Source organism: Camelus dromedarius, chromosome 6 (assembly GCF_036321535.1).
Source record: "Camelus dromedarius isolate mCamDro1 chromosome 6, mCamDro1.pat, whole genome shotgun sequence".
Taxonomy (NCBI): Eukaryota; Metazoa; Chordata; class Mammalia; order Artiodactyla; family Camelidae; genus Camelus; species Camelus dromedarius.
Window position 1 is genome coordinate 72,787,024 of NC_087441.1, and position 14,908 is coordinate 72,801,931.

At 33.7% G+C, this 14,908-nt stretch overlaps 1 pseudogene; it reads right to left on the minus strand.

Annotated features, from left to right (window-relative positions):
* The window catches only part of LOC116154503 (potassium/sodium hyperpolarization-activated cyclic nucleotide-gated channel 2-like), a 52,353-nt pseudogene extending 49,954 nt beyond the window's left edge, over positions 1 to 2,399 (minus strand).
* Positions 2,400 to 14,908: the final 12,509 nt, after the last annotated feature.

The following is a 14,908-nucleotide window of genomic DNA, read 5'->3' on the forward strand; positions in this document are numbered from 1 at the left end:
TTTGAATAAATAGTAAGTGTCCAGATTTTAAGTGATTCAATTTTTCCTTTATGTATAGCAATAATTTCCAAATGCTCTACAATCACTGTTATTTTCACACATCCAAATAAATAAAATCTCACTTCAAAATTATAATCTGTTACTATGTAACCAAATTGTTAAAAAGTCTTTGCCTTTTGACCTAAATGGCCATTTTTAGGAAATTTCTTAATGCAAAATAAAAGGAAGCATATGAAAGTTATAGATGAAAATAAGCATTGCATGATTTTGGTTAAGTAACAAGTGGAACTTAAGTATAATTAAATAATTGTCTCAGAGCATTTTACAATATGGAAGAGTGAATATACCTTGTTCATTTTATAAAGAAAGTCACAACAGAGTATACATCCCAGAAATTTTGTTAGACATTACATATATAACTTTATATGTTAAATATCTTTCTAAAGTTAACAATAGTTATCTCTAAACACTGGGAATTTGAATTCTTTTCCATCTACTTTATATGTTTATATCTTATTTTTATTTCATATAATATGTTTTATTTTCTTTAACAAAAAATTAAAGTGTTTGTGGTACAAGAATTTTTTTTAATGTTACAGTGATCACCTTGTGATATTGCTTTTAAAATATGCTGCACTATGCTAAAATAATAATGTTTTCTTTTTTTTTAAATAATAGTATAACATAACTGGTTTAATCAGCAAATTTACCTAAATTGTGGTTCTGCTAGACCTGACAGAGCGACCCTAAAGTGATGGCATGTTGTGAAACACAAATGTTTTGAAAAACATATTGACAGTGTAAGAGCAATCAAAAGTAATTGTGTAAATGTGAATTTATGGGATTGTCTATTACATTTTTCCTGGTTTTTTTTTAAATTGAAGTATAGTCAGTTTACAATGCTGTTTTAATTTCTAGAGTACAACACAGTGTTTCAGTTATACATATATATATATATATTCCTTTTCATATTCTTTTTCATTATAGGTTATTACAAGCTTTTGAATATAGCTCCCTGTGCTGTACAGTAAGTCCTTGTTGTTTATCTCTTCCATATATAGTACTTTGTATCTGCAAATCCTAAACTCCCAATTTATCCCTCCACCTCCTCCTTTTCCCCGTGGTATTTTTTCCAAACTTTATAAATATGGCTTTGGAGAGAGGAATGAGAACTATAGGGTCTCTTGTACAAGACATATTAATTTTCCCAGGAAATTCTAAGAAATAGAAGTCAGGTTTAAATCAGAGGGTTAACTAAGGGTGAATGTAACACCAAGGCCTGTTGCCTAGAAGGAAACTGTAGGTATGAAGGAATTGCTTTCATCAAAGACAGGTAAAGAACTAGAGCTTCAAGCCCTGAGAGTCCACTCTTTGAGTCCTCTTCAGTTGAAGCTAGAAAGTGCTGAAGAATATGATATTACATTAAAAGTAATGACTTGGAGATCAGGGACGTTCCCACTCAGAGAAAATGGAAATGAATTTGAGTTTGGGTCTGTACCAGAGGTTATTCCAAAAGCAATTTAAGAATATGATTAGTTGTGTCTCCCTCTGACCCTTTTATTTATATCTGCATGGAAAGTACATTTTAAAAATGTACTTCCAAATTAGAAATATCACTACAGAACTTTTCATGAAACAGTAACATAAATTCAAAGATGTTCTTTATTGTTATATCCAATAGAGAAAAGAGATCTCTTTTTTGTACTACTTGGGAATAGAATTGGCTAACATGTATTGAGTACTATGTGCCAGGCACTGTAAATGCTTTATATGAATTAATTCACTTAATTCTTATTAACTGCTTTGCAAAGTAGGCAAGTCTTCATTCCAATTTTACCAAATCCGTCTAGCATTAGACAGCTGATACATGGATGAGTAAGTCTGGTTTCAGAATCTGTATGTTAACCAGTATCCTTGAGCAGCCAAGAAATAGAACAGATAACACATGGAGTATCCCATCATTCAAAAACAGTGATGGTGTTAGAAAAAATTATTTATATCTGTATTTCTATCTAAATGTGTCAGGTTGCACTGGAGTCTACTTCCAGATGAATTCTAGAATCATTTTGTCATTTACAAATAATAATAATAACAATAACAACAACAACGTCAATAGCTAGGATTTTGACTGGAAATTTATTTGAAACTAAAATTCATCTAAAAGCACAGCACTTATTCAAGATATGTTTCACAAACACTGACCTTTGGAAATTAAAAAAAGGTTAACAAATAGAAAAATATTTATTCAAGAAGAAAATACTAAATCTCAATTCGAACTGTGGGTTTTGTGGGCTTTTAATTTAGGACTACTACTAAACCCCAGCCTCAAAACCCATTAACCTCTCAGCCATCAGAAAAAGCATACCTGTGGAGCCCTTGGAAAATGCCATCACCGGCATATTGCCACTGTATGACCCAACACGGAGCTACCAGGAAAAGCCTTACTCTGTGGGTATTTTGACTGAGCTGATGCAGAGCTCAGGAAGGGAAAAAAAAAAAAAAAAAAAAAAGAGAGAGAGAGAGAGAGTTAAAAAAACCCAAAACTTTATTCTCAGGCATTGAAAACAATCAGCTGCAACTGTTTAACATAGAAGCTGACGAAAGCTGCAATACTAATTTGGACAAACAATAGCACAGCCAAATATTTAAAGGTTGTATCTAGGGAACAGGAAGAACATAGAGGGTTTTGGAAAGCTCTGACTCATTCCTGGTGATTGAGAAAGTTGTGTGCAAGTCCAGGAGAGACGGGGAATGGCTGCAGTTTTTCACCTTGGGTGTTCTTGAAGCAACGCACAAGCAGTAAGCGATGCATAAGGCAGAATGAACACTACCTGTACATTGACGGCAACCCTAGTACCTAAGTGCACACAGATTTTCTTCCAAAGGTAAAAGGCTTACAGTCTCAGGAAACTTAAGAATAATCACTGGCTGACCACTGATTTATGCTGACTGCTGACCCAGGACCAATCAGCAGGAAGTCAGGATTTAAAATAGACACAATTGATATAGACTGAAATTCATATGTTGAAACCCAATCCCCAATGCAGTCCCCAGTGGAGGTGGAGCCTTTGGGAGGTGCTTAGGTCAGGAGGGTGGAACCATCATGATTGGGACTAGTGCTCTTACAAATGAGACTCCAGACAGTTCCTTTTGCCTTTCACCACGTGAGGGCCCAGAAGAAAGAAGACATTTGTGACCAACAAGCAGGCTCTCACCAAACACAGATCTGCTGGCACCTTGACCTTGGGCTTCCTAGCCTTCCTAATGATGAGAAACAAATTCCTAAGTCACCCAGTTTATGCTGTCCTGTTATAGCAGCCCAAATGGATGAGAACAAGTTTAAAAATAAACAAAACAAAAATACAGGGACATCAGTGGCTGCACACTGCAGGGAATAAAAGCTTTAGAGGTTTAGTCTAGAAAAGTAAATAAACAAACAGCAATGTTAGCAAAAACAAAAATGCAACAGCAACCATTGGGGGACCTAATTCCAGAATTGCTACCACATATTATCTGAAATCTCTAGGGTTAAATAAAAAAAAAAATAGGAGACTTGGAAATAAACAAGAAACAGTTGTCCCTACAAAGGAAAATAGGTATTTAATAGAAACTGTCTGTGAGAGGACTTGGATTTTGGACAGAGTAGACACCTATTTTAAATTGGCCTTTATATGTTCTAGGAACTAAAGAAAAACATGCATATAGGACAAAGGAAAGTATGACAACTATATCTCACTAAATATCTCAATAAAGAGAGAGAAGTTATTTAAAAGAACCAATAGAAATTCTGGAATTGAAAAGCCCAATAACTGAAATAAAGTTTTACTAGAGTAGTTGAAGAGCATATTTGAACTGACAGAAGAAGCAACAACGATCACTGAGAAGTAGTGACACCTGGGTAGTGCTGTGCACACCTAGTTCTCAGGACTCTGTTTCCAATACCATCCTCCAACCTATGGAACTGGAACTCTGGAGAAATGCTTGATCATAGGGCCAGGATAAGGAAAATACAAAATAAGCTGAGGCATCTTTTAGTAACAGAAATTGAGGAACTGCTCCCATAATAAAAGGATGGGGGCATAATAAAGGGACATGGGAGCCAAAATGAAAGAATTCCCAATGGCCAAAGGTGGAATATATTAATTACAATAGGATTGGATTATGAGACAAAAAATAAAACACATAAATCAATGGATTTTTACATAAATTATTAAATAAATAAATAAAAATAAACACATTTTTTAAGTGGAACAAATTTCCTTGTAGAAATATTCCAAATAATAAATATATAAAGAATCAGAGACATAGAAAATCACCAGTGGAACCACAAGCATAGTCGTTGCAAGTGAGATTCACTGAAAACAATGCTAAAACTAGTGATGAAACTCTGAGAGACAGGATTCCAAGGCTGTTATTTCCCCTCCACTGGAGGCTAGGCTTAACTTACTGATTCTGTTTTAAGAAAAGTGTATTAAAAGGGGCAAGTAGTAAGCACAGTGATCAACTGCATCATGTTGATGTTATGTGGCCCCTGATGTATGTAGTGAAAAAGCCCACGCACCCCAGTACTACTCTTTACAAAACCCATAACTTCAGTGTAATTGCAAAACAACATCAGGCAAACTCAAACTGAGGAAAATTCTACAAAAATACGTTATTACTACTCTTCAAAACTGGCAAGTTTGTGAAAGATAAGACAATTCTACGATACTGTTGTAGGTTGCAGGATACCAATTAGAATCAGCATTAAAATGTAATATGGCGTCTTAGGTTGGATTCTGAAACAGAAACAGGAGTGACAGAAATGTTAGCTATCTTGATGCTGGTGGTGGTTTCACTGGTGTATATAACTCTATCAAAATTCATCAGATTGTACATCTGAAATACGTGTAGTTTACTGTACTGGAATCGTACCACAATAGTGTTAAAAAAAAAAAAAGAGACAAATTTAAAAAGATTACTAGTTGAAAAACTGGAGAAATAGTTTTTAAAATGCCTGCAGTTCAATCTATACTATTGAACAAATACTGATTTCTTTGTACCATAGTTATGAACAGTATTAAATTACAGCAAGTTATGATAGGGATATATGACAACACTACATAATATCTTTGCAACTTTTAAATAAACTGAAAAAGTTTGAAGTTAATAAGTTACAAAGTTAAAAAGTTCAAAAAATTAAAAAGCTAAAAAATTTGAATGTTAAAATTTCAAATTAAAATATTAAAATCTATAAAATTAAAAACTAAATAATTTTTTATTATATTGTGCTATGTTCCCTCTATACCCACTTTGGTAAGAATTTTTTTTTATCATAAATGGGTATTGAACTTTATCAAATGCTTTATTTGCATCCATCGAGAGGATCATGTGATTTTTGTCCTTTCCTTTGTTGATGTGGTGTATCACACTGACTGATTTGCATATGTTGAATCACCCTTGTGTCCCTGGGAAGAATCCAACTTGATCGTGGTGTACGATCCTTTTTATGTGCTGGTAGATTCTGTCAGCTAATACTATGTAGAGGATTTTTTTCATTTATGTTCGTCAATGATATTGGCCTGTAATTTTGTTTTTTGGCAATGTCTTTGGTTTTGGTATCAAGGTGATGGAGGTTTCATAGAATGAGTTTGGGAGTACTCCATTCTTTTCAATCTTTGGAAGAGTTTGAGAAGGACTGGTGTGAGTTCTTCTTTGTGTGTTTGGTAGAATTCCCCAGTGAAGTCTTCTGGTCCTGGACTTTTGTTTGCACGGAATTTTTTTTTTTTTTTTTAGTAGCTAATTCTATTTCATTTCTAATGATCCATCTGTTCAAGTTGTCTATTTCTTCTTGATTCAGTCTTGGTGGACCGTATGTTTCCAGAAATTTGTACACTTCTTCTAGGTTATCCAATTTATTTCCATATAGTTATTCATAGTATTCTCTTATGTTTTCTTTTTGTATTGCTGTGGTATTGGTTATAATAATAATAATAATAAAAGCTATTTATGACAAACTCACAGACAGCATAACACCCAATAGTGAAAAACTGAAAGCCTTCCCAAGAAAATCTGGAAAAAGACAGGGATAACCACTCTCACCACTTCTATTCAACATAGTCTTGGAAGCTCTAGCCACAGCAATCAGGCAAGAAAAAAGAAATAAAAGGGATCCAAACTGGAAGAAAAGAGGTAAAATGTTCACTATATGTGGATGACATAATACTATATATAGAAAACCCTAAAAACTACCCCCCCAAAAAAATACTAGAGCTAATAAAAGAATTTGGCAAGGTGGCAGGATACAAGATTAACATACAAAAATCAGTTGCCTTCCTTTACACTAACAATAAAATAGCAAGAGAAGAAAGTAAACAATCCCTTTTAAAATTGCATCCAAAATAAAGAAATACTTAGAAATAAATCTGACCAAGGAGGTGAAAGACTTATACATGAAAAAATATAAAGCACTGATTAAGGAAATTAAAAATGTCTTAAAGAAATGGAAAGATATCTCATGCTCTTCAATTGGAAGAATCAATATTATTAAAATGGCCATACTGCCCAAGGCAGTCTACAGATTTAATGTGATCCCTGTCAAATTACCCAGGGCAATTTTTTACAGAACTGGAACAAATAATCCTAAGATTTAAATGGAATCGCGAGAGATCCAGAATTGCCAAAGCAATATTGAAGAAAAAGAACGAAGCTGGAGGAATAACCCTCCCAGACATCTAACAATAGCACAGAGCTACAGTAATCAAAACAGCATGGCATTGGCATATAAACAGACATATAGATCAATGGAACAGAATAGAGAACCCAGAAATAAACCCACAGATCTATGGTCAATTAATCTTTGACAAAGGAAGCAAGAATATACAATGGAGAAAAGACAGTCTCTTCAGCAAGTGGTGTTGGGAACACTGGACCACCATGTAAATCAATGAAGTTGGAATATTCCCTCACACCATACACAAAATAAACTCAAAATGGCTCAAACACTTAAATATAAGACAAGACACAATAAACCTCCTAGAAGAACACATAGGCAAACCACTCTCTGATGTAAATCTTAGCAATGTTCTCCTAGGGCAGTCTACCCAGGCAATAGAAATAAAAGCAAAAATTAACAAATGGGACCTAATTAAACTCATAAGCTTTTGCACAGCAAAGGAAACCAAGAGCAAAACAAAACAACAACCTACAGAATAGGAGAAAATATTTGCAAATCATATGACTGACAAAGGTTTAATTTCCAAAATATATAAACTGCACATACAACTTAATAAGAAGAAAATAAATAACCCAATCCAAAAATGGGAAGAAGGCTTAAATAAGCAATTATCCAATGACCTGCAAATGGCCAATAGGCACATGAATAAATGCTCAATATTGCTAATTATCAGAGAAATGTAAATCAACACTACAATGAGGTATCACCTCACACCAGTCAGAATGGCCATCATTCAAAAGTCCACTTATGATAAATGCTGGAGAAGATGTGGAGAAAAGGGGAATCTCCTACACTATTGGTGGGAATGTAGTTTGGTGCAGCCATTATGGGAAACAGTACGGAGATTCCTCAAAAAACTGAAAATAGACTTACCATAAGATCCAGCAATCCCAGTCCTGGGCATATATCCGGAGGGAACTCTAAGTTGAAAAGATACATGCACTCCAATGTTATAGCAGCTTGATATGCAATAGCCAAGACATGGAAGCAACCTAAATGTCTGTTGACAGATAACTGGAGAAAGAAGCTGTGGTATATTTATACAATGGAATACTACTCAGCCATAAAAGAGAATAAAATAATGCCATTTGCAGCAACATGGATGGACCTAGAATCGTCATTCTAAGTGAAGTAAGCCAGAAAGAGAAAGAAAAATACCATACGGTATCATTCATACGTGGAATCTAAAAAAAGAAAAAGAGAAGACACTAATGAACTCATCTACAAAACAGAAACAAACTCTCTGACGTAGTAAACAATCTTATGGCTACCAGAGGAAAGGTGGTGGAAAGGGATAAATTTATGAGTTTGAGATTTGCAAATGTTAGCCACTATATATAAATAGATTAAAAAAATATTCCTCTGTATAGCACAGTCAACATCTTGTAATAACCTTTAACGAAAAAAAATATGAAAACAAATATATGTATGTATATGCATGACTGGGACATTGTGCTATACAGCAGAAATTGACACATTATAACTGACTATACTTCAATAAAAAATAATTTAAAATAAAATAATACAAGTTAAATATTTAATAATTTTAAATTTAAGAATTAAACATTAAAAATATTAAAAATTACAGTACACTATTTTGTGACCTTAAAAAAATGAAAGGCTTAAACAAAAATTATTGCTCTCTTGAGGACTTTGCTTCATGTTATTTTTATCTTTAGATATTTAATATGTTATGAATTAAAACTAAAAAGATATTATTTATTAGTTAAATTTAAATTAGTAAGAAAACTATTAATAGCACAAAAAATTTTTATAGAAAATAATTATATTTATTTATTTAAAAATTAATTGCTGAAGAAAATAATTTTATGTTTTTGCAAATCTCTTTAATGCCTGCTTTAAAAAAAAAAAGCTTGATTCTCACCTGCTTCTACATTTAATCTACTGTCCTATCTTGGTTTGGTTAAGGTATATGAAGAAATTTGGCCTTTTAGCAGTATGGAAATCAGTTAAAAACAGGGTATTTTAATATAATAGCATTTTCAGATACTTGTGGATATTCTTCTTTGATACTTCCACCAAATTTGACAAGGGGTATTATCTTAAACGTTAGTTACGATTTGGAATTTCAAATCCTATCAAGAAACTCTTTATACTTTGTTATGTAAAAAGCTGTTGTTCTGAACTTGAATAAAACCCTTATCCATAAATAATCTTATAATATCAAGCACTGATCATTTGGAAATGTTTCACTGAGTTATGCAGATTTTCCAACTTTTGACATATTTCATTATATTTTCTTTAAAACCACATTCACTAATATCACTATCAATTTCATCATACGGGTCTTAAGGTACTGGGTTACTGCTAAATTCACAGTGGCAGATACAAGTCTTCCAGAAATCTAAGTTTTGTTTGAAAGCTCAGATCTCATTTCCTGTTAAAAATACTACCCATTCTTTCCTTGAAGTAACAATCCCACTTTGATCCTTTTCTGAGAAAATGTCTAACAATTACCCAAGTCTGAATAATTATAAATTACTATTCAGACATTCTTTCAAGTATAAATTGTGCTCTAAGAAAAGTTTTTGTCATTTCAGCTCACAGCCAGAGCAACCGCGTGACTTCCTTTCTCAAGTCAACCCTTATAATTTGAAAGGCAGCCAAGTGTTCGATGGGTACTTCTCTCACTGTCACATCGAATAGTAAAAAAGACTTGCACTAAAGAGCTCGGATTACATGAATGCAATATTTGACTGCTTGATCAAGGACATCTTTCAGCAAGACTTTGTGTTTGTGTATGGTATGTGGCGGCAGAGAACGCAGGACTAGGAATGCAATTTGGTGCCCTGCTTTATTCAGGGTAAGCTACCAATGATTGGACCTTTCATTGCTTTTGAATCAGAAGGGAAAATATCAAGACAGACAAAAGGGAAAAAATGTCACAGCATCATTATGAAAATACCTCTACCTTTTGAACTCCCTGAAAAATTGTCTGGAGACCACACATGGAGATCCCCTGGTCCAGCGCAATGGGCATGAATCTAAAAAGACAGTTTAGATTCTTAAGGAATAGTCCCAAAGCTTAGTGAGCGGGGCTGTTTCCTAGATTCTGTCAGATGTGGCACTTTGCCATATGTTTTCTAATTTCTTAATTCAGCTATATGAATTTCTTGAAAAACACAAGAAAATGTGTTGTTTAAATATTTTTCATTCTCCACTTTTGGGACAGATATGATGTAACGTATCAGCTTTTTATAGGAACTTGGAGCATCTAATCTCATTTTATATATATTTGTATATATATAAGCATTTTAAAACTAAAACTCATCATATACATAGTTTTTGGAAGTTACATATTACTCATAAAAGTAAGATAGATGTATGCACAGACAGATGGATAGGTAGGTAGAGACAGAGAGACAGGGAGAGTTAGAGACAGACAGATGGAGTGTCCTGGTCATCTCCAATGTCAGCAAATATATAGGCAAAGATAGACCAATATGGATATTGAGCCAATTCACAGAAAATAGTTTTGGCTTCAGTTTAAATGTCAAGATTATAGAATAATCAGCATTTATTTGAAACATTTCATCAATACACTGAATATACTGCAATGTATTGAATAAAATGATAATTTAGTCAAATAATTACTCTCAATGCATAGTAAACCATAAAAAATAAAGGTACTGTTAATGATATGTGTTTTTCCAAGTGAAAAATCAAAATATGGAAGATATGAAGCTGTGTCAATAAACCATCCCACTTTCTTTATTGCACTGGGGACTTCGTTGGGCAGCTGGACAGTCTTAACAACTGGGTATTAAAACTCTACCATTTATCTGTTCTTGAAAGGATTCTGACAGATTTAGATAGATTGAGCAATGATTCTGAGAACTAGAGATTTCTATTGTCCCTAATGAGAGCGGACTTTCCTTTTTAGACCAGTGAGTGATGGATTAGAGAGGCAAGTTAATACATTTAAATGAGTGCCCTTTGGAGGAAGAATACGTCCTTGGTAACTCCTGTCGGAATTATGTGAAGAAGTGTTTCATGTAGTCTTGGGATTAGAGAGTCCAAAATTGGTGACTTTCCCACTTACTAGTTCTTTCATTTAGAATAGTTGTCCAAACTTTGTGACTTTCAGTTTCTTTGTATGTAAAATTATGGAATACATTTTCTTCCCACAATAATAACCTCCACTGCTTCGTCCTACGGTGTCACCACTAGCTGTCAGCTAATAGTGCCAACAAGGTATTTTACTCATAAATTTCAATTGTGAAAACTTCAGGAAAATGAATGGATGTCATTGTTTACAACATTATAACCTGTTTTTTTTTTTTTTTTTTTAATTCTTAAATGTGTTTCACAGGTGCTGTGAGAAACAGCGGTAGGCTAGTCCAGATGTTTTGATGTGGCCAGAAGTAACATGAAAAGAGAATGCGGAGAAGTTTGAACATTAGCAAATCTGGAAACCAGATGATATGAATTTGGAGGGGAGTGTGTAGGATCCATTTATGAACAACCATTAGTTGAAATAAATAGATCCTAGAACAACGGAAGTAGTGATACTGTCAAACCAAAGATCTTAAAGAATTTACAAATGCATAGGTTAAAAATTTGAACCTATAAAATATTGATTAATCACTACAGGAATCTAAATAGCTGTATTTCAAAGTAAACTTTCAGGGATAGAAGTTCTGAGTTCACTTTGTCTATGTATTTTGATAGCACCCATCAAAGTGTTGTGAATACAAATTCAACAAATATTAATTGACTGTAATGAATTCCATGAAACACCTAATTGAAGTAATTGGGGTTAAGGCCTCACCTGAGGCAATTTATTTTTATAATCTGAATCTAGGGCTATTTCTCATCGGAAATACATTATTTGCCTCATTATCTCTAGCTAAAATTTCTATAATAAGTATTCCCAACTAAATGAAGATAAAAATTGTGACAGAGAAATTTGTAATTATTTTCCTTTGATGTTTTAATTTACCCACTATTTTCGGATATGATTTTGAATAAGCTAAATCTAAAGAAAGGAAAAAGAATAGATCCAATAAGAGAAAATAAGTTAGCTCAAGTACAATGATGCTTTTAAGCTGAGAAGATTGAACACACCAGGAAATATGTGATTTTAAAAAAAAAAATACGACAATTGAGCATAATTCTTAGCTCAGTACTCCCTGGCAGCAGGTGAAAAATGATAACAACTTGTACAGTTAGGCATATTTCTTCCAAATATGTACTTTAGAAACATTTATCATGATGGAGAATGTAACTAACCACCATATACATTCAAACCTATGCCTTAAAGGAATTGTCTGCCTTCAACAATTTTAATGCTCAGGCTCCAAGTTTGCAGTACTATGCTCTCCAAGTTAGTGATAATTTACTTCAGCCTCACATCAGTATCACGAAACTCATGGCAACAGAATAGCAATGGTTGTCATCTAGTGATTTTTCCAACTGTTCTCTTAAAACAATAAAAGTAAAAATCTTTCAAATTTTGTCACATTGTAGATTAGAACCATGTAGACAACTCCTTTTCAAGCTTATATAAAATTCTTGTTATTCAAATTACAGATGAAGACGTCTCACTACTCTTTACCTATTTATTTCCCAAGCAGTGAATTCAACAAGCATCAGGGCGACACTAGTATTGTCATGTTTCAGCTAGTGCGTTATTTTAATGACATAGGTGTTAAGTAAGCATGACAATGAGTAAGAAGTCAGTGGAAATCAGAGAATTATGAAATAGCATCAAAGCCAGTTCCTTTAAGCCAGAGACAACAGATACACTGTAATCAGTATGTTCAGTTTACATGCATCTTTGATTATTTTCATTTTTTGGTAGATCAGTTGAATATATCCCCAAATCTTTACCCTTTTGGTATCATACCCTTTGCAATATGACTTTTCACAATGAAATGGAGCCTACTTAACCTCCTTAAGTATAGAATGGCCTTGTGATTGCTTTTAAAAATGTAAGATTGCAGAAGAGTCAGTACATCGGTTCTGAAATAAGATTGTATGAAGTCTAATATGATCACCTTCTCTTTTTTGAAATGCTACTACTGCCAAGCGAATAATTCCAGGGACTTGCTTGGTGGAGGATGAGAGGTCTGTGGCCCAGTGGTCCCTGTCTCACCAGCCAGGCCAGTGCCACACGTGAATGAGGTCCCCCTAGACCAGTCAGCCCCAAGCTAACCAACCAGCTGACTGTAGGTCATGAATGAGCCCAGCAGAGATCAGGTAAATCTGGCTCAAACAAGAAAAATAAGCTAAATTAATACCTATTTTTCTTAAGACACTGTTTTGGGATTTTTTAATGCAATAATAGTAAACTAAAGGACAGTTCTTTTTCTTTAACGTATATTTTCTTTAATAGCTGAAAAACGTAGAATCTTTTATTTGGAATTTTGAGATCATTTAAAATAATGGTATTCAAACTTGATTGTCCATTATATTTGATTAAGGATATTTTAAAAATAGAATTCAAATCCAAAGGATCTCTCTAATGTCAGTTGTTAACAAACACAAATATACAGTCTTATCATTGCCCATACAAACTCCTTTTATATTTAATCTGTGAAAGGGGCTTACTTTCTACAACAGGCATCTTACTAACTAAATCATGTGCTGAAAAACTCTACTTTTTAGAGAAAACACAACTCTAAAACTTCCGAATAATCTTACTGATTTTATAAATGTATTCTTTTGCTAAAAAATATTTCCCCAGATGTTTGAAGGGTACTATACATTCCTTAGTCTTCATGTCTTCAAGCTAGAGAGGTTTTTTTTTAATTATTTTTGATATTATCTTTTTAAGTGTAGATGTCCTAACCAAATCTTCAAGTTCTTTGCTTTAGTTCTTCCCATCAATAAAAGGATAGCCTTGGTCACGGCAAACTCTAGCTGTAAATTAAATAAACAAAAAAGGCATGGGTTCTCATCTCTGAGAATTCTGTTTGTTTCTTGCTGCAATCTTGTAATTAATATTCACTTAAATCATGGTGCTCAGATGTGAATATTTTATTCACATCTGAGCACCATGTGAAGAGTAAATGTGAAATATTACTGTTCACATCTGGGTACTATATTTTACTAAATGAACCTTGTAATTACTTGTGTTTTCCGTCTCCATAAGTCTGAAGCTCCCAGGATAAATATTCCATTCCCAGGTTGGAGAGGCACTAATTTTTCTTGGTCATATTTCCCATGTAGGTGGAAATCAACACAGCCCTGGGCTTTAAGTGGGGATCTACCTCTTGTTCACCATCTTAAAATAATTTTCATATGTGTCATCTTGCTAGAAACAAGAACCTGCCAATGTTTGCCCTCAGATTCAGATAGCAGCAATTCTGAAATCTAGAAAATAGCTAAAACAAAATGTAATAAAATCCTCTTCACAATGGCAGAATCTGTATAACTGATCTATAAAAATATGTTTTATATATATATATATATATATATGGTAAAAAATATATTTTGAAGAGCATATTAAATATTCAAGTATATAGAAAGATATCATCTTAGACATATAATCTTATAAATGCAGTTATCTGTGCATTGATCTATTTAAATTTAATGGAATTCCATGAATAATTATAATATAATAGCCCATCAGAAAGTTCACCCTCCATATCCCATGAAAGATAAAGTCTCTCTCAAGAATAGCCAAACCATTTTTGAAGACTAATCATAAAAAGAAAATGAGTTCACAAGGATAAACTAGAACTCATCGTGTCTCACCACTGGCACATCGCCAACATCGGTAATCCAACGACCAGTAGGAAAAGTTGGAGTAACCATTGCAGGACTAAATATGAATCTGGCCCAATAACTGGAGAAGTTAAGGAGATTTCCAGCAGCATCTGGAGGAGCTGTAGGGTCCAGGATGCTGCCTTATACCGAAAAGCTGAGCCAACAAATCCATGATAAAATGCATAAGCAGCAACAGTGCCTGATCTCACCTTTTCATCACCTTTGACATTTTGCAATTTTTCCACAACTTAAATCCAAGTTACAATTTCCTCTTGCTTACATCACCTCAGCAGCTTCCTGTTTATCCCTCATCTTCTGTCATTTCCCTTGAATTCAACCTGTTCCAAACACTGTGATTTTTAAATCCAATTGTGCACTACTCTAGGAAGTCATTGTTTCTCGGCCTTGGGACTATTAAAATTTAGGGCCAGATAATTTTTTGTGGGAGCTGTGTCCTGT